General features: G+C 44.4%; 1 long non-coding RNA gene across 4 annotated transcripts in view; it reads right to left on the minus strand.

Moving 5' to 3' along the window:
• Nucleotides 1-9709: 9709 nt before the first annotated feature.
• LOC146073920 (uncharacterized) overlaps nt 9710-24417 on the minus strand; it is a 154766-nt gene continuing 140058 nt past the window's right edge. For 2 of the 4 annotated variants that reach the window (XR_014473341.1, XR_014473340.1), the window contains 3 exons: nt 20167-20204; nt 15662-15801; nt 9710-10107 (listed from right to left, as the gene is read on the minus strand). This is a non-coding gene — a long non-coding RNA (uncharacterized LOC146073920). Of the gene's footprint in view, nt 10108-15661; nt 15805-20166; nt 20205-24417 lie in introns of all 4 variants that reach the window. The other 2 variants (XR_014473342.1, XR_014473339.1) reach the window with 1 other exon arrangement.

Here is a 24417-nt window from a genome sequence, read left to right on the forward strand (position 1 = left end):
AGTCATTAGCGGCTCTAAATTTGGCATTCAATGCCGTAAAACCTGGGCAGTGGGAGATTTTGCAGCAGTCTCTTCTGCAGCTGCAAAGACTCATCACTGATATTTTTCTGATCCTCCCAGAGGTCACTGGGGTTCGTTCAGCCCCTAATGAGGCCCTGCCTAGGGAAGTATTAGGCAGCAAGTCCTCAGACCCAGAGGGTCAGGTAAAGCATAGAAGTTATCTACGACCGAAGCTTCCGTTAGAGGAGCGTCAGCGGCGTAGAAACCTTAATCTATGCTTATACTGTGGAGATTCTGGCCACTTCTTGCAGACGTGTGGCTTGCGTAATTCCGGTGGTGCCGACAGGGTATCTCCTCTGGCCAGGTCTGAGCAGGTTGTCAGATCTAAGCCTGTCTCCACTGTGGCAGAGGAGCTCTCTGCCGAGTCTCCCAGTAAAAGCACTCTGCCTTTTTCTACTGGTTCCAGTGCTGATGTTTTAATGACCAGGGAGTCAGAGTTGCAAACCCTTGAAGGGAAAACCCAGGTGGTTGACTCAGATACCGGGGGCCCGCTGAGCCAGTCAGATGCCGGGGGCCCGCCGAGCCGGTCAGATGCCGGGGGCCCGCCGAGCCGGTCTGATGCCGGGGGCCCGCCGAGCCGGTCTGATGCCGGGGGCCCGCCGAGCCGGTCAGATGCCGGGGGCCCGCCGAGCCGGTCAGATGCCGGGGGCCCGCCGAGCCGGTCAAATGCCGGGGGCCCGCCGAGCCGGTCAGATGCCGGGGGCCCGCCGAGCCGGTCAGATGCCGGGGGCCCGCCGAGCCGGTCAGATGCCGGGGGCCCGGAGGCCGCAGCCCCGAGTGGGGGCCCGGAGGCCGCAGCCCCGAGTGGGGGCCCGGAGGCCGCAGCCCCGAGTGGGGGCCCGGAGGCCGCAGCCCCGAGTGGGGGCCCGGAGGCCGCAGCCCCAGAAGGGGTTCAAGTTGGTGTCACCCCAGAAGGGGTTCAAGCCTGTGTCGCCCCAGAAGGGGTTCAAGCCTGTGTCGCCCCAGAGGGGGTTCAAGCCTGTGTCGCCCCAGAGGGGGTTTAAGCCTGTGTCGCCCCAGAGGGGGTTCAAGCCTGTGTCGCCCCAGAGGGGGTTCAAGCCTGTGTCGCCCCAGAGGGGGTTCAAGCCTGTGTCGCCCCAGAGGGGGTTCAAGCCTGTGTCGCCCCAGAGGGGGTTCAAGCCTGTGTCGCCCCAGAGGGGGTTCAAGCCTGTGTCGCCCCAGAGGGGGTTCAAGCCTGTGTCGCCCCAGAGGGGGTTCAAGCCTGTGTCGCCCCAGAGGGGGTTCAAGCCTGTGTCGCCCCAGAGGGGGTTCAAGCCTGTGTCGCCCCAGAGGGGGTTCAAGCCTGTGTCGCCCCAGAGGGGGTTCAAGCCTGTGTCGCCCCAGAGGGGGTTCAAGCCTGTGTCGTCCCAGAGGGGGTTCAAGCCTGTGTCTCCCCAGAGGGGGTTCAAGCCGGTGTCGCCCCAGATGGGGACGCTGTCCATCTAGTCCCTAAGAGGGATTCTGATTGTCCTGTCTCTGAACAGAGTTCCAGCCATGTCGGTAACATGGAGGAACCATCTGTTGGTCTTTTTTTTGTTGCCCAGCCAGAGTTTCACTATAGTGCTGCCCACTTAGAAGTGCGTCACAGTGATGATCAGCCAGAGACTCATCATAGTGCTGCCCAACCAGAAAGACCATCAGACTTGGAAGAGGTCATGACCTCTAAGGGGGTCCCTAAAGTCTCAGCCTCAAGGGCCATAATTCCAGCTATACAGTCCAGTCAGTTAGCTGATAATGAAGTTACTGTTGATGCTTTGAACGATATCTCTACATCTATAGTTTTTGATGGGGACCTAACCCAATTTGTTGCGCTCACTAAATATTTTATCACTATTTTGGAGTCTAGACCATTTTTAGGTATCACTTCAGATAATGTGGTGCTCTATTTAATTTATTGCTTCAGAGGTGAACCTTTCAAATGGGCGTCCAAATTTATTGAATCTGAGGATCCCATTCTTAAGAATCTCCCAGCATTCAGTGATGCTGTATTGAAAAAATTTGGTCCCAATAAAAGTGGTTCACCTGCCTCTGGACTGACCATCTTCTCTGCAGAGACTCCATCATGCATAGGAAAGTCAGTACAAAAGTCCCAGCCCATAGCTATGGTCGCTGGGTGTGCTCGTTTTAACAGGAATGCCCCTGGAATCTTAGCTTTTACAGCAGTGGAATCCAGGCTTGATTCTGTCTTGAATTCCGATTCAGAGATCGATGGTTGTCCAGTGTCTTGTCCAGTGTCTACTCAATCTGTCAAGAGTCCTGCCTATGTTCAGTCATGCGATACTACTTCTTCTCCAGTGCCAAATGTTACCAAGATTGAAACCATAATCCTTCCCTTAGATGCGGACTCCAACTCAGATTACAACTCTGAAATCGATGAAATGCCTTTAGTTGAGGGTACCGTTAGTTCAGACAATATTTTTGGTATTACTGTGTTTACTCCCAGGCAACCTGGGAAGAAGAAGAAGAGGAAGAAGAAGAAGTCTTGTCGGAGACATTGAGTCTGTTTTTGTTCTTGGTTCCCCTTGATCAAGCTGGGGTGTCCGGAGTCCACCTTTTTTAGGGGGGGATTCTGTTATGATCCGCCTCCAACGGATCGGTGTTATGTACTATTCACATTTTCTGTGTGTAGTTCATGTTCTCCCTGGGTTTATCTCAGCCTGGGTGTGTGTGTACTCGCTAGTGGCATCCAGTGGTCAGCCTGGGCCATTGCAGGTTACTTTCAGTACTGTGTGTGTTCTGGACTCAGGTGTCTTGATTAGGCTCCTAGCCTGCAGTGCACACCTTCAGGCTATGTGTAATCAGCACCACATTGTGCTCTCTATATAAACCCTCTGGTTGTTCAGTCCCATGCCAGTTATAGCTTGTACCTCAGGGTCTCAGGTGTTCCTGGTTCCCAGTCTTCCGTATTCCTGGTTCCTGTTCCCAGTCATCCTGCATCCTGTCGTTGATTCCCAGCTGTGTCCCCCATCCAGTCTCCTGTCCTCCCGGTGTCCGTGTGTCGTCCTTTATCCGTCTCCCGGTCCCTGCAGCTCCTGTTGGTCTTTGTGGGATTCCTTCTCCAGCGTGGTGCTTCCTTCGGCTGGTTCCCTGCCTTGTCCGCAGCATCTCAGTTCCAGCTAAATTGATATCCCTCGGTTTCAGATAAGTTGGGAGATTCCCCCTCTTTGTCTCCTTACTAATCATTTGCTTATTGTGTCAGCGTATAGTGTATTGTTACACCTGTCAGCAGTACTTATTGTGTCAGCATATTGTGTATTGTTACACCCGTCAGCAGTTCTTAGTGTGTCAGCATACTGTGTATGGTTACACCTGTTAAGCATTAGCACAGCGGGTTCCTCTTTAGAGTGCTATCCACTGGCACCCCTCTCCGCAGGGCAGGGTGGTCCTCGCCTCTTTGTTTATAGATAGGTTTCCCCTTGTTCATCACTGGCCTTGGCGTGTGTGTTGTCCTTAACATAAGACCAGGTGGCATCGAGGTGGGAGCCTGACTAACGGGCTCCCACGAACGCGGCTATTATTGGTGAAGCCTAGCACCCCGCACACACACGTCAACTCCATCTGAGTACAACGGAGGTAGGGTAGGCGAGATCTCCCTGTTCCTAACAGCTTGAAGCCCCAGGCATCAAGCAAGAACCCCTAGCAATGAGCATGTAGGTAAGTGATACTTATGTGTCAAACATGTAATGGGCATTATGGTTTGTTATATAGTATGTAATGGGCATCATGATGTGGCACAATGTGTAATGGACATTATGGACTTGTGTGTAAATGGCATTACGGAGTGTGGCTTTATGTGTAATGGGTATTACGGAGTTTGGTAAAATGTGTAATGGGCATTATGGTGTGTGGTCTAATGAGTAATACCAAATACCATATCTTTTTGTGATAACACGCCTCCTTTTCATGAGACCACGCCCCTATTTGCCTCCCTGCGCAATGGTCCCACATACTGAGTGGTTGAGCCTTGGACCACCCATTACCATATTTCTATGAATGGGACTTCTATTTCAGATGGGATGTTGCTCTGGGCAACCAATCAGATAACATCTATTATCTTCTAGAAGGTGCTAAACAAATAAGAAGTAGCTTGTGATTGGTTGCCCATAGCAACTTCCCATGTGAAGTAGAACTCCTATCTTAGTAAATTTCCCCATATATGCTTAAGGGCTATATGAATTCTATCAGATGAGCTGAATTTTCTCTTTTTAAAAGCACGCTCCCATTTAGCTACAAAAAACACAAACCCCTTTTCATAACTAAATGAAGGGGGTGGTGCCAGTGGTGGCTCTTACCTATGAGGAGGAGAGGGCCTGCGGCAATGCCGGCCCCCTCCACTGCTGGTCCAAGCCAGTCCCAGCTACTGCCATCGCCACCTGCTGGTCCCGATCTCCACCGCGGGACCGGTGCATGCGCACTTGCTTTTTCGGTCCCCAGTCTCTATAGGCTGTTTCAGGAGCATGTGCTCTGGCGCATGTGCAGTATCATCCGTGGAATTGTGCATGCGCAGAGCCCGTTTTTATGGGCTGCCCCACATCCTGGAGGGAGGGAACACTTCTCAATGGGACTGCTTTGGTCGACTGGCAGGTTGGACTTCCAATAGGAAGTCACTGCCAGTAACAGTGAAGCCAGTGCAGTCTTACAGACTGCATATGGTTTCACACAGTGGTGGACAGTGGTGTATCTAGGTGCCACAGTTCCTGAAACAAGGGCATGCCCCCCCCCCCCACCCTCCCCTGATTTGCAGTAGACGGGGCTCCTGTGCGGTGAAAAGAAGGCGGGCCTAACATTATACAACACAACGTAATGCCTATTGCACATATTACCAAACTTCGTTATACCCATTACACATAAAGGCACATGCCGTATTGCCAAGGCCACAAATGATGCCCATTACATACTACAGTATATAACAAACCATAATGCCAATTACATACTATAAAACAAACCATAATGCCGATTACATACTATATAGCAAACCATAATGCCCATTACACATTTGACACATAAGTGCCACTTACCTACATGCTCATTGCTAGGAACTTCATGCTCGATGCCAGGGGCTTCATGCTCAATGCCAAGGGGAACTGAAATTGCTCGTTGCCAAGGGGGAATAAAATAACTTGTTGCCAAGGGGGACTAAATACTGTAGCTCATTGCCAAGGGGGACTAAATAGCTTGTTGCTAAGGGGGACTGTAGCCTGTTCCCCGCTGTGCCCAGCTGAGCTGCCCTGTCCGCCGCTATTTTTATTTAAGTCTCCCTCTGGACCACTAGCCAATAGGCGCTTGCAGTCCAGCACCAATCAATGCTGCTTCTGATTGGCTGCTGGACCGCAAGTGCCTACTGGCTAGCGGTCGAGTGGGAGACTTAATTGAAAATAGCAGCGGACAGGGCAGCTCAGCCGCTGGCGGGCAGAGCAGGGAGCGGGTGGGGGAGCAGGTGGACAAGCCAGCGGCACAGCTACTGGGCACGGCTCCAGCGCCCTTTGATCTCTCGGCGCCCGGAACTCGTGCTCCGCCCTCCCTACGCCCCTGGTGGTGGATTTTACCAGGGGGAGCTGCAGCCCATAGGAAAAAACTGCCACTGGTGGTTGACCTCTTGTATATACACACACACACACAAGCTAAAGATCAACACGCGTATACTGAACCTCTACTGAGAAATTATCACTGACATAAGCAGTAGTATCCTTTTTATCCCTTACACAAGCCAAAATAGATGTTTTGTATGAGCATAAGCACTTGTACGCAATTGTGACCTCTAGGTTCAAATCCAATAAAATAGGTTCTGCAATAACTTTTATTTGTTGTGAAGGCTCCTAGATTATAGGATAGAAAAACAGCAAGTCAACAAACGTAAGTAATTATAAATCACAGCTGTTTCTTGTCGGCTGCGGAGTAATTAGTTTTCTTGGATCTAATGGCCTCTGGATAAAAAAAAAATCAATAATTAATAACCCCGAATTTGGCAAAAAAAGAAATAAAATAAATACTTTTTCTTTCTAATTCTTGTTACACTCTATATTAAATTGTAGCGGAATGCTCTTGAAGTGTTTTTTAACAGTGATTTTTTTTTTGTGTTTTTTTTTTACAGATTTCGGCATTATTCTTGTGTTTTAAAACTTTTATTTTCTAAAGTGCCACTTTTTCGTTTTGTGTTTTTTTTCTTCAAGCCTGGTTACTTTCAAAAAATAATATCCCCCCCCCCCCCCCAAAAAAAAACATGACCTTTAGACATGGCCACCATTGAGAATAGTAATTTGCAACTCTGGGTTGGAAGCAAAGCCTCATTATTTCATCAGTTTGATATCGTACCCTTGGTATACTGATAATAAAAGTGACATATTTCATTGCAGGACAGATTTATTCCATGCAGAAATCAGGGCTCTTTTTACATAGTTTTGTATTATTCTGCACCAAATGTAATGTTCAGTTTTATGGCTATTCTAGATTATTTTAAATTTTTACGTACTGCACTGCATGATTTTTGATAAGTCTAGCAGGGCCTATTACTATATATGTGTAGCAATATTCCTGATTATTCATGCGGTACTGTGGGAAATAACGGCGTACTCATATAGAATTCTCACTTATCTTCACCAGCCATTAATTAAAACAAGATATCTCTCAGAAAAAAAAAAAACTTCTTGTTTAATTCTGTACAGAGAAATACAATAACTAGAATCCATTTATACGGGTGGTCATAATAGTTGTCATCCAAAAAAGGGTAAGTACAAAGAACTTTGACCCTGATTTCACTGGGGCCCCACGGTTACCAAAAAGTCCTCATCATATCCCATGATGGCATAGGAATATATCATCAATTCACAGAGGCAACTGATTGTGCATCAACAAGTGTTTCAGCCAGGGCTGTTGAGAGCTGACAAGGGCTCGGGTACTGCAGTACCTGGGAACTGACGACACTGGTTATCTATTGCTAATATAGTCCCTTTCTAGTTCATTTCAGAGCAGTTTCGGATGGTGAGATTGACTCTGTGACCTTTTTGTTCTAGAACACTAATGACTATGAGATTTGTTCCCTTATCTGGTTCTTAAAGTACATTTTGGATCTTTGTAGCTTCGGTTTTAGCTTAAATTTTTAAGTGGGTAGTGACTGCCCCAATGTGTGAAATTGTAAGCACTTCATTTGCAATTAATTTAATTGTTATAGGATCACATGTGGCTAATGTAGGTAACCATTGAATGCCTGTTAGCACCCGGGTCAATATACCAGCAATCTTTTCTGCATCTGTCTGTGATACTGATTTGTCTGTGCAGTTGCACTTCCTATTATGCATAGCATTTACAGTCTTCTGCTTAAACTCAAATTACCTTCTTCTGTATACCATATAGCACTTTTACTTGAATTTTCTAGGCTTCTTATTCTAATTAGGTGTAAGTATTTGCCCGCACATTTTTTTTTTCCTGTATGTGCATTTCCAATACCCATAGAATCCAATTTATAACAATGCATGGTTTTCAACTTTGAAAACCTAGTGGTCCTAAAAGAAAAGAAAAAAAATTCTCCTGATCCTGGGGTGCAGGGTAGTGGTGGTAATGTCACATAGCGGTTGACTGAAAAGCAAAAATGTAATACCTGCGGAAAAAAATCTTGCAGGTGTGAACTTTTTGCTATTATATATATTTAGTGTGTAATGCAGTATTCTCATTCAATGTTCCGACTGTCGAGTGTCAAAAAGTCCATGGATTGGCGGAAACGGCTGCGGATTGTCGAAAAACGGTCATGAATATGACAATCCGAGGGCGAGAATTTGACAACGGGAACATTGAATAGGTGAATGATGATATTTCCCCTGTCGGGAAATAACAGTGCAGATTAAATAGCTCCCTTGGTCTGAAAATATATTTACTTAACTCAGGTATTAAATTCTGCAATATCGCTATGGCGGGCCCCTTGTCATCCACCTAGACTCCTACAGATGTTTTCTGCTGGAATACGGACATCATACTGTGAATTCATAACACTTGGTTTATTATTATACATGCCTCAATTAAACTGCCCACATGTATTCTGCTGTCACAATGCACACATTGCTCATCACTTAAGCCAGTTGTTCCCATCCTATAGATTGTAAGCTTGCCTATAGATTGTAAGCTTGCGAGCAGGGCCCTCCTACATTTTGACTGTCTGTAAATACCCTGTTTTGTTGTATCACTGTCTGCTATTGTAAAGCGCAACGGAATATGCTGCGCTATATAAGAAACTGTTAATAAAAAAATAAATGTCTCTCTCTACATCATCTGGGTTTGGGTTGTCACCACGATCAACTGAAACTTTCCAATGTGTGCTGCTGGGCAATTCAGATGCATAAGGCCTGTTTGCAAGGCACTTGTACTCCTGGTGAATCTCAATAAGTGGGCATATTTGGGTGGATTGAAGTGGAGTTAAGGCAGATCTGGGTTCGGGCTTAGTTCTGATCTCACCTCTCTATATGGTAGAGTAGAATGTGCCAGAAATTTAACTTGTTGCCCATAGCAACATCCCATATGAAATTGAACGCCTGTCTTAGTAAATGTATGCCAATGGGTTTTTTTCCTCATATTTTTGACCAATTATTTTCATATTAAAACAGATTTCCACCTTTAGGGAAATTCATGGTTTAGACCAGGCATTCCCAACCACGGTCCTCAAGGAACACCAACAGTGCAGGTTTTGTAGATATCCAGGCTTGAAGCCTGGATACCACTAAAACCTGCACTGTTGGTGTTCCTTGAGGACCGTGGTTGGGAATGCCTGGTCTAGACAAACTAGGGTTCTAATTGCCATTGTATACAACAGGGGTTCTCAAACCATTTTGCTCTAGACCACTCAGACAATAGAAAATTATTACAGCACCCCAGCAAGTTACCACAGAATGGCCGCCATTTGTGGTCAGTGAATTAAAGTGACCGTTATTGTGACAGGGAGGAAGTGGGTAATGGGGGGATGGAAAAGGGTGACAGGGGGATAAAAGAGGGAAGCAGTTGGTGCTAACTTAATGAGTTTTTCATTAAGTTTCCCCCCCTCATAAGATACATTAGCCAGATGGTCGTGACCCCATGCTTAGGTGGTCGGGACCCACTTTGGGGTCGGGACGCACAGTTTGAGAACTGCTGGTATACAACAACAGATCTAACAACTATTTTTGGATACAATTGTTTTACATCAGCTGTATTATTTAACAAAAATGTACATAAACAATTCATACCAGACAATGGGATCCGTGTAGTTTTCCCTGGAATTCATCTCTATTACCCCCAATACTACCAAAATCCTTGTCACAACTGAGTCGAGCAGCTTGTAACCCCGGTTGGACTCAGGTTGGTGGTGGGTCTTCCAGATGACACCACCTTCAAATGCCGGTGAGCCGCCTCTCCATAGGGTTTTAGCTTGATCCTGGTCACTCATTTACACCGCAGGCTATCCGGTAGCTTCCAAGGGTTGGATTCCTGGATAATTGGACCATTTACACCAAACTGCAACTAGTGTTGACCTGGCAATATCTGGGTTATTATTGCAGCAGTGGAAAGGGGTATAAAGTTAGTAAATACTTGTGGTTCATTCTTTTTACAATCAATGAGGTATTTTAGATATTGGACAAAAATTTCCAGAAAAAGTTTATGATGAATACCAATTTTTATTTCCTTATATACTGACAAACCATTATTTATTATACGTTACATTACAATTCGTTCTAACTGCCGGAATGAGTCACTTAGACAGTTCCCGCTTTTGTTGTTTTTGATTCGTTAAAGTATTTTTCTTTTTCTTTCATGTCCTGCCCTATTCGCTTCCTTTGTGCTGTCTTCTTATCTCTGCATTTTAACTTTATATTTCCACTCATCAAATTATCTCAGGAACGATTCAAACCGCTCTGGCTTTTTTTTTTTTTTTTTTCATTTACCATAGGTCTAAAAAAGCATCTGATTGTCTGTCTCCATTGTTCTACACCTTTGTATCATTATCTCCATCTCACTCCTGTGCAGTCTATTTTCACCCTGTCGTTCAGCTCTTCCGCCATCCCTCTCTTCATATCTCTCTCCTGTTGCCTATGAGCAAACGGCAAAGTGTGAAATAATTAGGTTTGGAAAGGTCACGGAAATTGGCGGAGGGGCTGTTGTTTCTGTAAATGCTATTTTCTAGCTCACTGCCCTGTAACTCTCTATGACTGTTGTGTTTAAGTAAAACAAACAGTGCATTTTAATCACACACACACCGATGCTTTGGAGACACTTAACTCACATTTGTGCGGTTTAATATAGAAGACAGATATCGCTTATTTTTTAGCTCAGATGGAGAGAAAAAAATGACTCATTGGAACATTATAATTTTCTTACTTCTCAATGTACAAAATTGTTTGGACTTGTAAATGTCAGAACATATAATGTGGTTCGATAGAGAGAGCAAAGAGCATCTAAAGGAGAAACACCAATGCCTCTTGGAAACCTTTAATGCAAATATCTGATTGCTATTTAATTTATAGGAAGATTTACTCTTCTACAAATGCAGCTATTATGGAACTGCTGTAGATCTTTAAAAAAAAAGTCTTTCGCCACCTGCTGGCCCGAGAAGGGCCCCGCCGCCATGCAAATGGATATATTCGCATACACATCTATTCGCATTCGAGCATGTGGGGGAAAAGATTATTTGATGGTCGCCGACCATCAAATGACCCCCCCCCCGTTCCCAAATAACAGTCAATTTATACCCAAGAATAGGACGGCACTGTGGTCATGTGATGTCACCCGTCCAACCCGTGCAGGCTTCGCCATGTCTTCGTGCACATGGGGACCCCCAGGGCGCATCCACCATTTTTGTGGGTATGCCCAGGAAATGCTGGGCATCCCCATGCACCAGTCACATGTCCTCCCCCTCGATTCAAGTGAATACCTCTGCGACTCTGATAGTCACCAAAGGCATTCGCACAGGGGGCATGCGCAGTCCCCAAAATATCGGAACAGGCCAAATTCATTAAAAAAAACGAATGAAGAATAATCACCTCCAGAGTGCTGGACTGTCAGTGATCACAGCTTACGGGTGTTGGCTCAGCCTGCAGTACTCACCTGAGTTTGTCGTGCATGTGACCCATTATGACATCAGACTGAGAGGAGCCAACCGGTGACAATCAGTGAAGATGGTGAAGCTGTATCTGCTTGTGGCATCATCTTTCTTGCACCAATCCTGGGAGGGGAGTGGGGATGTCATACTGACTGGGGGGGGGGGGGACTAAGAAATAGTGCAGGTCACCTGGGTGCCACTCCAAAATGAATGCTTACACACTGCATTTGCATATAGAATCGCTACTGGCACTGACTAACACTGCCATGTAAAGTTCTACCACTAGTAATATGCATTGGAATCAGCTGTGTTAAAGTGCCCATACACTGTGCGATGATCCATCCGCTATGGGCTGGATCGCATTGCATCGCAACGCATGCGTTCTGCATGCGATTTGCGTGCGATGTGATCTGAGTGCAGCACACACTTTTTGTACTGCGCGATGCGATGCCTGCGGGAGTGCGGATCGTATTGCACGGTGCTATCGCAGCGTGTATGGGCACCCTTAGGGAAAGTGGGGACAGTTGCTGTTCGGAGCATCCTTCCTAGCTCCCGGAGCAATCATGAATTGCTTCAGTAACATGGTATCCAATTTGCGTCCAGTTGCATACCAAAGAATCTGGGCACGTTGGGGGCTTATTAGTAAACTCATACAGTATGACCGGAAAGCCATGATTAAAAATTGGTCCGTAAAAAAACAAAAGAAAAACGCAAAATTAATATTTTGTAAATACGGTGAATTCATTTTCTGTTTACATTTGAAAACCATTTAAAATATCAGATTTTATTTTTGATTTGAAAACGGTGGTAACAGGTGCTCTACCACCGCATCAATTCCCAGAAGCAGCTTCAGGAGCGCAGTTCTCCTTTCTCTATAAGTATCTATATAAATGTCTTTTTAGCTATTATTGCAGAGTGCCCTTTGTCCATATTGCAATTTCTTCCATACTGTACGTCTACATCTTATTTCCCTCCCTCTAGCTCCTCACAGATCCATTTATTTATCCATTATAAATTCACTCTGTGTCACTTCACCCGTTTCTTTATGATTATTCTAAATATGGCTCTACATAGCCTTCGCGGAGAAAGCGCAACTTTCCAATCACTCAGAGGAAGAAATGCAGGACACCTGAGGCTTCTGCAGCAGATGGACAGAGAATACTTCTTCAGTATGGCCCTGATTCTTATTTGAGTGGTCCCCCACGTGTTGGCACGGGGGGGGGGGGGGGGGCAATGTTCAAGCACTGCTCATAAGCATAATCGGTGATGCGCCTGTGCAGGGCTTCTGTGCGGGCTCCTTCTCCGAGCTGCACTGCCGCACAGGGTGGGGTGGGGCAGGGGGATAGCGGACAGGGGGCGGTGGTGGCGCACCGACATGTGGACACACAGTGTTTCACTAGGCGTTCACTTGTAAATTTGGCTGTGACGCAGTGTGCCGAGGCCAGGTGGCTAATGTCACATGACGTCAGCTTTCATGATATGGACCCTTATGATCTGTCTCACAGGGGCAGATTTATTAAGCCTGGTGAAGTGATAAGGTGGTTGGTGATAACGCTCCAGCCAATCAGATGCAATGTTACAGGCTGGGTTTGAAAATTACAGTTAACAGCTAATTGGCTGCTACATTATCACCTTCCACTTTATCACTTCACAGGGGGGTTTATTTTCAAAGCTGGGAGTTGTGCTTTTCATGGGATGTTGCCCATAGCAACCAATCAGAATCTACTTTGTGTTCCAAACCGATCTGGTGCACAGCTGTGGACATTACTAACTGTCACATTTTCAAACCTGCTGCATTCATTCCTACACGAGCTGTTGGTAGATCTTGAGGACAGGTTTGGCCAACCCTTGAGTAGGTGGATATGGGATGCACATTTCGGATGCATAGTTTGTGCCTAGCATGGAGTGGGTGGAAGAACAGAAGATGGTACAACTACAGTAGTATACATAGGTGCCGATTTATGCTTTTGCTGGTGGGTGCTCAAGCCAAAAATATAGGGGAGTAGCTTCATGGGAAAGGGGCGTGGCCACAAAATAATACTGATTTATATTACACAGCACAGATGTCTCCAATATTCAAATTATGGCAACAGTGCCAAATACATAAATGCACACACAGTGCTGGTACAAAAATCCCCCCCCACACACACAGTGCCAAATACATAAATGCCCCCACAGTGCAGGTACATAAATGCCCACACAGTACCTGTGCCAGCGACGAGGGAGGGGGAGTGCAGTGGGACACGGGTGGGTGGGGCGCTGCTGAGCGGGTGGGTGCTCATCAATTTCTGTGGGTGCTCGGGTCCTCAAGCACCCACAGAATCAGCACCTATGGTAGTATATATAAGACAGATGGATTCTCCCATTACCATAAGGAAGTAAGGGATATATGCACTTAGCCTTTGAGAGATATAAAGTGGACATAGATAAAGTAACAACCAGACAGCCCCTAACTGCAATTGTTTTAAACAGCCTGTAACATGACAGTTAGGGGCTGATTGGCTGGTACTTTATCTACGTCCACTTTATCTCTCTCCAATGCTTAGCAAATAGTCTCCATGGTCAAAATTTACTAAGATGGGCGTTGTATTTCATATGGGATGTTGCTATGGGAAACCAATCAGAAACTACTTATTTATTTAGCACCTTCTAGAAGATAATACAGATGTAGCGCCTTTCAGCCGGCCCAGGGAATCGCCAGATTCCCTGAGCTGGCAAACGCTGGCAGAGAGGAGCTGCATCTGACGGGATGCGTGAGCATCCCATACGCCCGTGCGTCCCCTTTACATGGTGGCGGAATGTCCCCTTCACGGGTGGCGGAATCCCTGCCTGCCTACGATTCCGGGATGGGCAGGTTTAGGGGGTTGTCAGCATCAAGCCCTCAGTGAGGGCCGTTTAAAACAAAAATTCACAGACAACTTTAAATATATACTGGATACCTTGATCCACAATATGATAATCCTAATGAAAAAGTCACAGAGAGGAACAGGAAACATAATTCTCTTTTAAGCATGAGAAAACATAAAAAAAAAATTGAGGAGAATGTAGATTTTCCGTAGCAGCATGTATACGATACAATGCTCCCAGTCGCGTTATCAGATATAAAAATGTAATTTATCCGGAGCAGCGAGCTGTATTTGTTTTGCTAATTAATGCCTGTTCCTGTGAAGACATGGAGCCATTAGACTGACAAGAAATATGCAAAAAGAGATAAAAAAAATGAAAAGAAGGAAAATGCATATAGATAAACTGCCGCTGCTAGAGAGATTTAAGGGGTTTTGGTAAACACAAATGTTGGGATAGGGAAAACCACACTGTTTTCATTTATATTTGTATTGTTTTCAGCTCTATATCCAAGTGCCTAAAAGTCATTATAAACAGAAATGCATTTAAATCTGAAGAGGCTAAATATGACAGGCGTGCCATACAATCTGCTTTTTCATACCATCCAACTGTAACTTTTTGGCTGGTACAGTCTTCATGGCCTGTACCTTTTTTTGGGGTCTCCAACTGCCCATTGTAAATATAGGAAAGGAGAAGTGGCCACGCACCCTTTACCTGTGGCCGCGCCCCTTTCCAAATTTGTACCGGTTTTTGCTCTTCAGATGTTGGAGGGTATGATTTTGATCTACTGTAAATGAGCCCCAAAGCATTTACATAACCGACCTGTTGCTGGCTGCAGGAAAGCCGGCGATGACATCACAGTTGGTCGGGGGACATTTAAATGCACTGCGCCGATATTAGGAATGTCTCATGCGTCATGTTGCAGTATTAGAGATGTGTGGTTTGGTTTTCCAGAGGCATCACACCTCTTGCTGCATTACTGATCCGAGCAGCATCCTGGTGTGTAGCATCTGCAACACTATTGGCCGGCTGCGTGGTTGCGCAAGCTAGCCCATGTAAATTCTATCTAGAGGCTGGGAAATCTCTTTCCTCCAGCGGGAATCCTGGCCTCATTCATTACTCCCCTGCAATGATAGTGATATAAAGGAGGTTGCTGCCCTCTCCCTGCTTACCAAAGGCATCAGAGCAGGGGAGGCTTCAGAGGGGGGAGCTACATCGAGTTCAAAATTCAAATGGGGAGACGCAAAACTTCCACCAACTGCCATTCCAAACTCACTCACAGGTAGTTGCTGTGGCTCCCCTATTTGTATTTTGGACTGTGCTGTAGCCCCTCCTCTGGAGCCGTCACTGCATCTGAGTGATGCCACCCTGCGTCCATGTTTGCAGGACCAGTTTGCACATGCTCAGAACGAGTCCTGCAGTTGCGCAAAGTATTGATAATCAGTTGGCGATGGACAAAGCTACTTTAACCAAATCTGTATTATTCATGTTGGTATGTACCCAACAAGTGGTGGGAAGTACCGCTTCACAAATGCGATGCTTAGTAAATCCCACCCGTTGGGTCTAACTTTATTGCTATAAGTGTTCTTGACAAAAGAGGATACATAGGTAATTTTTCAGGTGGTCATTGTGTTGTGTACAACAAAGGAATGACAGGATATTATAACACTACAGGAAGTTGTAATGTCAGACATACTGTACCTGAGCTGTAAGTGTATAGATGGTGAATCAACAGCTATTTACTCCGAAATGGTATGACAAAGAATGTGCAAACTTCACTTGCTGTGTCCCCCAAACTCTCCACGAGGCAATGTCAAGCAATAAGTGGTCCGAATGGAAGTCTGCTGTAGGAAAGGACAACTTTAGATGGAAATCGCAATCTTGTAAACACGACAACACACTTTAAACAACAATTAAAGGCAAATAGATTTTCTGTAGAAAACGAAATACAGTTGACCATTACAAGGCTTGGGTTGACGCAAATGAATTTACTCAGCGGTATGAAACTGACTATTGTAAAGTAGGAGGATTGTGTCCGGTGTCAGCTAAGTGAGATGGTGTCTCTGCTGCACTTGAGACACCGTCTCACTTAGCTGACACCGGGCAGAGACATAAGTCCCCGACAGGGATTTATGGGCACAAGGGGATCTGTTGATACCCCCATTCCCACAAGGGCTCTCCCGGACAGCCAGGAACCACCCACCAAGTGAACACTCCACACTGTTATCCACTAACTGGTGGCAACAGTGCAACGTTGCAGCTAGACATTAACCCCATGGTCGTTGGTAGAGACATACTGTAAGTCCACTCAGGATTTATGGTACAAAGGGGATCTGTTGATACCCCCATCCCCACAAGTAGAATTGTCTCATTTGGAACTCATCCAGGCCGACTGCCCCTCACAGGTCCATGACCCCCTCCACACAACTGTGTACCAGCTTCTTATACCACATTTACTGTATGTGTGGATCTGAGCCCTCTGTAATGAACCAGAGAGTAACTGCCAGGAGGAAGAGACAGGAGCCTTACCATGAAGTGGGAGATTGTGAGCTTAGAACATGCAGCATAACCTGACCACTTACTGCAACTTATTTAAATATTTCAAACAGCCTATACAATAGACCATACTGTATATACTGTTATATAGTAATACTGTATTCCATGCAGTATCCAGTGTATAAAAATACTAATTTGCAGTGCTGTTACCGCTCCCCAGACTCCCGTACTTACTCCAGTGCCCTGCAGAGTGGGAGATTTTGGATTATATTTCGAAACACCCCTCTAAAAATCCTACGTTTGCGACTGCACATCTTAATGGTGAAGTAACTGAATAGAGCCACCAGAGAGCATTATGATTTAACTATTTGTCAAGTAAGAAAAGTTTGCCTATTTAAGAAGCAGATGTTATAACATCAAACTAGACACTGTTGCACTGCATTACTAAAAATGGACTTTAAAAGATCAAAAACCGATGATTGTCTATACAAAAAAACAAAAAGGAAAGCTATTCTTTATCTTTGTGTACAGTACGTGAATAATTTGCTTCTGATCAAGAAAGTCATGCTGAAAATGGAAAATGACTTGTAGGACCTAGCTACTGGGTATAATGATTTAGCAAAATCTAAAAACAAACTATCACTTCACCTACCCATAGCTGCTATAGGTGTCAAGCAGATAACGCTGATATATACCATTGCTTGTGGGCATGCCCTAAAGTCTGGGCATTTTGGTTTAAAGTACACAGGTATGCCTTCGATAACTTAGGGGTAGATTAATTAAGCTCTGTGAAGTGCTAAAGTGTCTGGTTTTTATCACCGGCCAATCAGCTCCTACCTGTCATTTTTCAAACCAAGCCTATAACTTCACAGTTAGGAGCTGATTGGCCGGCGATAAAAACCAGACACCTTATTACTTCACTGAGCTTAATAAATCTGCCCCTTAGTAAATGATGTCCCTTTTACTTCAGAATGGGGCGATCTTAGGCATTTTACCACAGGGACAACGGGTATCAAGAGGATGCCGGATATTATTGTTGATAAGTTCTGCTGCTAAAAAGACTATTCTGCAAGTGTGGAATCATTCAGAAATACCACCGTTTTCTCTATTTAAGGAAAAACTATTCTTTCTGTTTAGAATGGAGTGGATAGAAGCATTCATGACAAAATAATTAAAAGTGGAAGAATTTTTTGAACTGTGGGAGAGCCACATATCAATCCTTCCCATATCCACTAAAAATGTATTTAAAAAATGTTTCTCAAATACTTCTTGGTGTATTACAAGATTAGAGGCCAATGATCCACCAATATAATACGAGAAGTGGCGGCGCGGTATGTCCCACAAGCAGGGGTTAAATAGATGGGAAATTTGGGGTATAGAAGAATACGAATTTTGATAGATCATAACATGGTTTGATTATGTTTTTCTGTTAATGTACAATTAGGAAAGATGGAAAATATTGTATTTATTAAGCCACTAGATCACTAATAAAGAAATAAAAAAAAATCAGTGTAGATAAACAAAACTTTATTGAAACTGCTAAAACTTGGTAGGTCAGATGCGAAACCAGTGCGTACATCTGTCCACAAAAGTTCAAAACTAACTAGTACGCACATCTGTCCACAAAAGCACAAAACTAACTCGTGCGCACATCTGTCCACAAAAGTTCAAAACTAACTAGTGCGCACATCTGTCCACAAAAGTACAAAAATAATTAGTGCACACATCTGTCCACAAAAGTACAAAACTAACTAGTGCGCACATCTGTCCACAAAAGTACAAAACTAACTAGTGCGTACATCTGTCAACAAAAGTACAAAACTAACTAGAATAATGACACCGACTACAAAATCTGAAATCAAGGAGATGAGAGCTATCCCATATCAAAACGCATTTGGGAGTCTGATGTAAGCAAGTGTTGGAAGTTACCCAGACATTACACTTACTGTACTGTCAGCCACGTTATCCAGTTTTGACTGAATCATGGAAAATATAATTGGTTATTTGGTTAATAGGATCTTGAGATGCCGAAAATGTACTAGATCATAAAAAAATGAAAACTCCTTGAAACATTGGGCAAATTCAGGTTGGTTTGCAAGAACAAACTCCTTTAATGGACAAAACCATGTGCACTGCAGGTGGGGCGGGTGTAAAATGTGCAGAGAGAGTTAAATTTGGGTCGGTGGGTGTGTTCTAATCTAATTTGCAGTGTAAAAATAAAGCAGCCAATATTTACTCAGCACAGAAATAAAATAACTCACCCAAATTGAACTGCAGCATAGTTTTGTCCAATAAAGAAGGAATTTGCTCTTGCAAACCATCCTGAATCACCCCCATTCTGCAATGAAGATTGGGTTGCAGATGAATATGACGGACATTCTTATTATAGTTATGTGACAGCCCTAGAGAGTGCCTTGTAGATATAGCTTTGTATATGTATGTGTTTCAAGGTAAACTGGTGTATGTGCTTATAGTGCTGATAATGCTGTGGACTCAAGTGGTCTACATGTCCCAGTTATGGCAGAGACATTTAATGACAGGGCACGGAACTGTTGCCCCACGCGCAGGATGGGCTGTAATGCCGGGGACACTTGCCAATAAAGTTATGGAGCGCAAGGGGTCACCGGTGGTACGAAGCGCGTGAAGGGGGTTAATGCAGGAGCCGTTGAGCGCTCTGTCGCAGTCGGAGATTGAAAGGATTACCGGGCAGAGCTACGCAGCGGGTTAAGGTGGCTGAGAGGGAAGCGGAACAGACTTACCGACTTGGGGGTTGTCCCGGCTATGAGGATCAGTCTGCCGGGTCCTTCCGCTTCTACCGGTGGTCGGTGTGGAGTCGCGGTGCCGAGGCATCCCAAGCACGACGTGGCGACATCAAGGAGGCGGGACTGGCAGCCGGGAGCTAAGCCGGAGATAGCCGCAGCAGTACCGTTGGGTGGTGTCCATTACGGAAGGCCAGACCAGAGTGACGCAGCAGCGACCTGACAGGCCGGAGGCTTATGGAGGCAGACCTGTCATTGTGGTGAGTCCCGCCCAGTTATCTCTGCCATTGAAATAGTGACAGCGCCACCTAGAGGCAGGCTAACGGAGTTAGTACAGAATACACACTACAGAGAGGCAGAAAGTGTAAAAGACTAGGCAGTTAAAGTAGCTTCACCCTCATCAGCGGCCCAGCACATTGTTTAGACTGTGTCCCGTTGCAGCTAGGCTGTACGCTGACAGTTCACACCAGCTATAAATTGTCAGTCCTAAGGAGTTGCACGGAGAGGTGTCTCCAATCACCTTCAACGTTAAGGAGAGCACATTCCTGAATCATAGGGGCTACTCACCAGGGCTAAACCCGGCGTATGCCAGGGGACGCCCCTGCGGTGGCAAGAGGTAACCAACCGGAAGTGTAGAATCTGCATAGACAGTGTTATCCCTGCTTAAACTCAGGTGTACCAGGGCTAAACCCGACCCAAAGGTCAGGGGACGCCCACAGGGGACCCAAGATTCGCAGCATCGTAAAGAAAGTACAGACAGAGTACTCAGTAAAGCAAACTATTTATTCATCGCTCACACTGCAGGACAATTCTGGTTTCCTGTATAACAAAGCCTGTGCACAGTGAAGAATACAGCAGGACTTATATAGGAACTCATATATACAGCCAGGACCAGTTACGTATATTTAGGAATAGTTAAGTGTAATAGGATTGTATGGTATTCAGGCTTACCTGTTAATAAGGAGTAGTAGAGATGTAGTACCCGTAACCTAAGGGAAAGTAATACCGTTGGTTAGAAAGTTATTATATACTTACATAAGGGCAATATTATTGCGCAATAATAGATTAGCAAGAGGTGGAGCTTAATACAGGAGCTTATAAACGTCTAACTGTTTGAAACTATTGAATTGTTGTTCACATTAATGCATTATAGCCATTAAGGTAAGGTTGTTGGAGTTAAGAGTAGCGGAATAAGAAGAAGGATCCGGTTCCCGATATTGGATTCACGTTCCGGTTAAATAAAGATTGAATTGTAATCTAACTGTTCATTTAATGGGCATATGTTTGCCACTCCTATGGTCAATGTGATTACTATGATATATTTATGATTGTTGAATGTTTACAATAAAAACCTGTTATACTATACTTACGTGTGAATACCTGTGGAGATAAAGGCATCAAGTCATCAGCTACAAAGGAGAAACTTACCTGACCGTAAGAAAGGTGACAGTTATCTAGTTGAATAGCAGGTGCGGCTGTACGTTGGTCAAGTAAGAAATGACCAACAGTTGCTTTATCTTGAACAGAAGCAGACTGTTGCCCTTATTCAGATCTGATCGCAAATATGTTCTCAAAATGGGATAAACCATGTGCACTGCAGGTGGGGCAGATGTAACATGTATAGAGAGAGTTAGATTTGTGTGATTTATTTTGTTTCTGTGCAGGGTAAATACTGGCTGCAATATTTTTACACTGCAGTTTAGATTTCAGTTTCAACACTCCCCACACATATTTAACTCTTTCTGCATGTTACTGTACATCTACATGATACTTTTCTTTTGATTGATGCTACTGTATAGGTTTTTAATAGGAAGTTTGGGATTTTCTGGATCATTTCTGGATTAAAAACAAGAGGCTCTTCTAAGCAAGGGGGGATGTTGACATGTAGTGAAATAGTTCAACCTAGCAAGTTATATGTTAACTAAGTTCTATTGTGTATGACCCACCTGCCTAATTGTTATTATTTCCCAAACTTCAACACGAGAATGTCTAGACAGAAAGTGCATGTTGCTTTATTTTCTCTATCAAAGGATCTTCATTTGCCCAAGGCTGTTAATATGTTTTTGGAGCATGAAAGTGCTGCATGGATGTATACTACTTAACCCAGTACGGATAGATACCTTATCACATAGACTGCAGATTATCCTTTATCACCTTTATCCTCTATGCTTTAATAAAACCTACTCTGGATTGAAGTCATCTTGTGGACCTACCTACTTGCTCACATCCACTATGTATCCACCAACTTCATCTGTCAGTAATGTTTGATTTATCTGAAATATACAATTGCTGTTGTGTGATTTAACAGTACTGATGATGATTAGAATCACAAGACTGAAACGTACCTGTCTCTTGCTTATATCCATATCCAGAATGGCCAAATAAAGTTGTCATTTAACTCTTACCTGTCAGCCATAATCACCAAGAAAGCTGAGTACAGTTTATATTAAGGGAATAGGAGGCTATTTATATCTGCAATAATAGTTGCTAGAGGATCAATGCTGCTGCTTGTTGTTTATACTAAATATTTAGCATAATACATGTAAGTTCACCCATCAACATTTACAGCCCGTTATTTATCAGTCCCATACACACACATATACAAAGACTGTCCAAGGTTTCTTGGCTCAGTAATTAAATATGGTTTTGATAGCATTTACTTGATAATGAGCCCAATTGTGAGTTCTTAGATTGAGAAATAAACACAATCTGCTGGATCTTATAAACAGCAGGCAAACATTTAAAAATATCAGTTAAAGTGATAAATAAAGTATAGCAAAAAAACAACCACACAAAAATAGCAACAAAAAAACAGCAATAACTAAAAAATTTGTACAGGTTGAGTATCCGTTATCCAAATATCTATTATCCAAATTATTCCAAAAACCATACATTCCAGAAAGCACTTTTGGGGAGATCTGTAAGAGCATTACTGGGGACACGATATTTAACTGGCACTACTGGGGACACGATATGTAACCGGCACTACTAGGGACATGATATGTAACTGGCACTACTGGGGACACGATATGTAACTGGCACTACTGGGGAAATGAAATGTAACTGGCACTACTGGGGAAACGATATGTAACCATCACTACAGGGGACACAATATGTAACTGGCACTACTGAGGACATGATATGTAACCGGAACTACTGGGGACACGATATGTAACCGTCACTACAGGGGACACAATATGTAACTGGCACTACTGAATACATGATATGTAACCGGCACTACTGTGGACACGATATGTAACCGTCACTACTGGGGACACGATATGTAACCGGCATTACTGGGGAAACAATATGTAACTGGCACTTCTGAGGACATGATATGTAACCGGCACTACTGGGGACACGATATGTAACCGGCACTACTGGGGAAACAATATGTAACCGGCACTACTGAGGACATGATATGTAACCAGCACTACTGAGGACATGATATGTAACCGGCACTACTGAAGACATGATATGTAACCGGCACTACTGGGGACACGACATGTAACTGGCACTACTGGGGACACAATATGTAACCAGCACTACTGAGGACACAATATGTAACCAGCACTACTGAGGACATGATATGTAACAAGCACTGCTGAGGACATGATATGTAACCGGCACTACTAAAGACATGATATGTAACCGGCACTACTGGGGACACCATATGTAACAGCACTACTGGGGACACGATATGTAACCAGCACTACTGAGGACATAAAATGTAACCGGCACTAATGAGGACATGATATGTAACCGGCACTACTGGGGACATAATATGTAACCGGCACTACTGGGGACACCATATGTAACAGCACTACTGGGGACACGATATGTAACCAGCACTACTGAGGACATGATATGTAACCGGCACTACTGAATACATGATATGTAACCAGCACTACTGAGGACACGATATGTAACCGGCACTACTGGTGACACGATATGTAACCAGCACTACTGGGGACACAATATGTAACTGGCATTACTGGGGACATGATATACAACTGGCACTAAATATGTGCAAGAAAATGATTGCTTGGCATTGAAATTCAGTATCTGTACACAAACTTTGTTTAATGTTTTGAAACCTTGTTTTATACACAAATAAAATATATTTTTGTGTATTATTTTCATGTGTTTGATTTGTTTGTACAACATAAATGCAAGATACCTCATTGAAATATAAAAATATTCTGAAATACCGAATAATCCGTTATCCAAAATTCTTCCGGTCCCGAGCATTTTGGATAAGGGATACTCAACCTGTAGTAACAATTAAAAGTGAATCAGAATATATAAGCGGACTTAAGACCAACGGTCTGATTAAAACCTGCTCGCTAAGCAGAGTTCTTTCGCTGCTTAGCAAGCGGGTCAACGCAGACTGCCTCCATCGCTGCCCACGTCCCCTCTGTAAAATGCAAGAGGATGTGTCTGAGACCACATTCCCTTTCATGTGGGGAACAGAAATCATTTAGTGGACGCAGTTCGCCAAATAGGGGCGGGCACTGATGCCATGTGATGTCAGCCACCTGCACTGAGCAGGCATCGATCCGCCTGTGTTCCCAAAGGGATGCCCAACGTTCCCCTGCTCCTGCCCATTGCCCCCTGGAGTGTAAAACTCGCCAAAGCCATTTGCTCCCTGGGCCTCCACATGCACATGAGCAGGCCTCCCACTATCGGAACGGGACGAATTCGTCCCCCGTCCAATGAAAACTGAATCACCCCCTCCCCCCCCCAAGCAACCAGTAAAGATGACAAAATATATAAAACTAAAAAGCCCTAAATAAGCAATGCTGGTCCCCACAATAAAATAGCGAAGGATCCAATAATAAATGAAAACATAATATGCCACTGACAATAATAGATTAAGGAGGAAAAAAAGCTGAGACGGGGGATAATTTAGAACCATAATAACCACTGTCCATAAAATACTGGCTGATTTTAGTCTTTTTTTCCTGCTTTCCTTAGAAAATAGAGAAAAAAGTTTGTTCCCTGTAACTTGATTTTCTTCTGAAATGCAATTTGCTACTGAGTTTTTCTCTGTGGCTCGAGCTGCCTTCATTTTTCACCTCTCTATTCGATTAGAAAGATAAAATAAAGGGAGTTTTTTTCCCCCAGCTCCCTCCCACGGAGAAATTCTCAATCAGCTCAGCTTCGCAGGATTGCTGTTGGGGTCATTTATTCCTCATTACT

Source organism: Crinia signifera, chromosome 4, assembly GCF_055691185.1.
Source record: "Crinia signifera chromosome 4, ASM5569118v1, whole genome shotgun sequence".
NCBI classification, from domain to species: domain Eukaryota; kingdom Metazoa; phylum Chordata; class Amphibia; order Anura; family Myobatrachidae; genus Crinia; species Crinia signifera.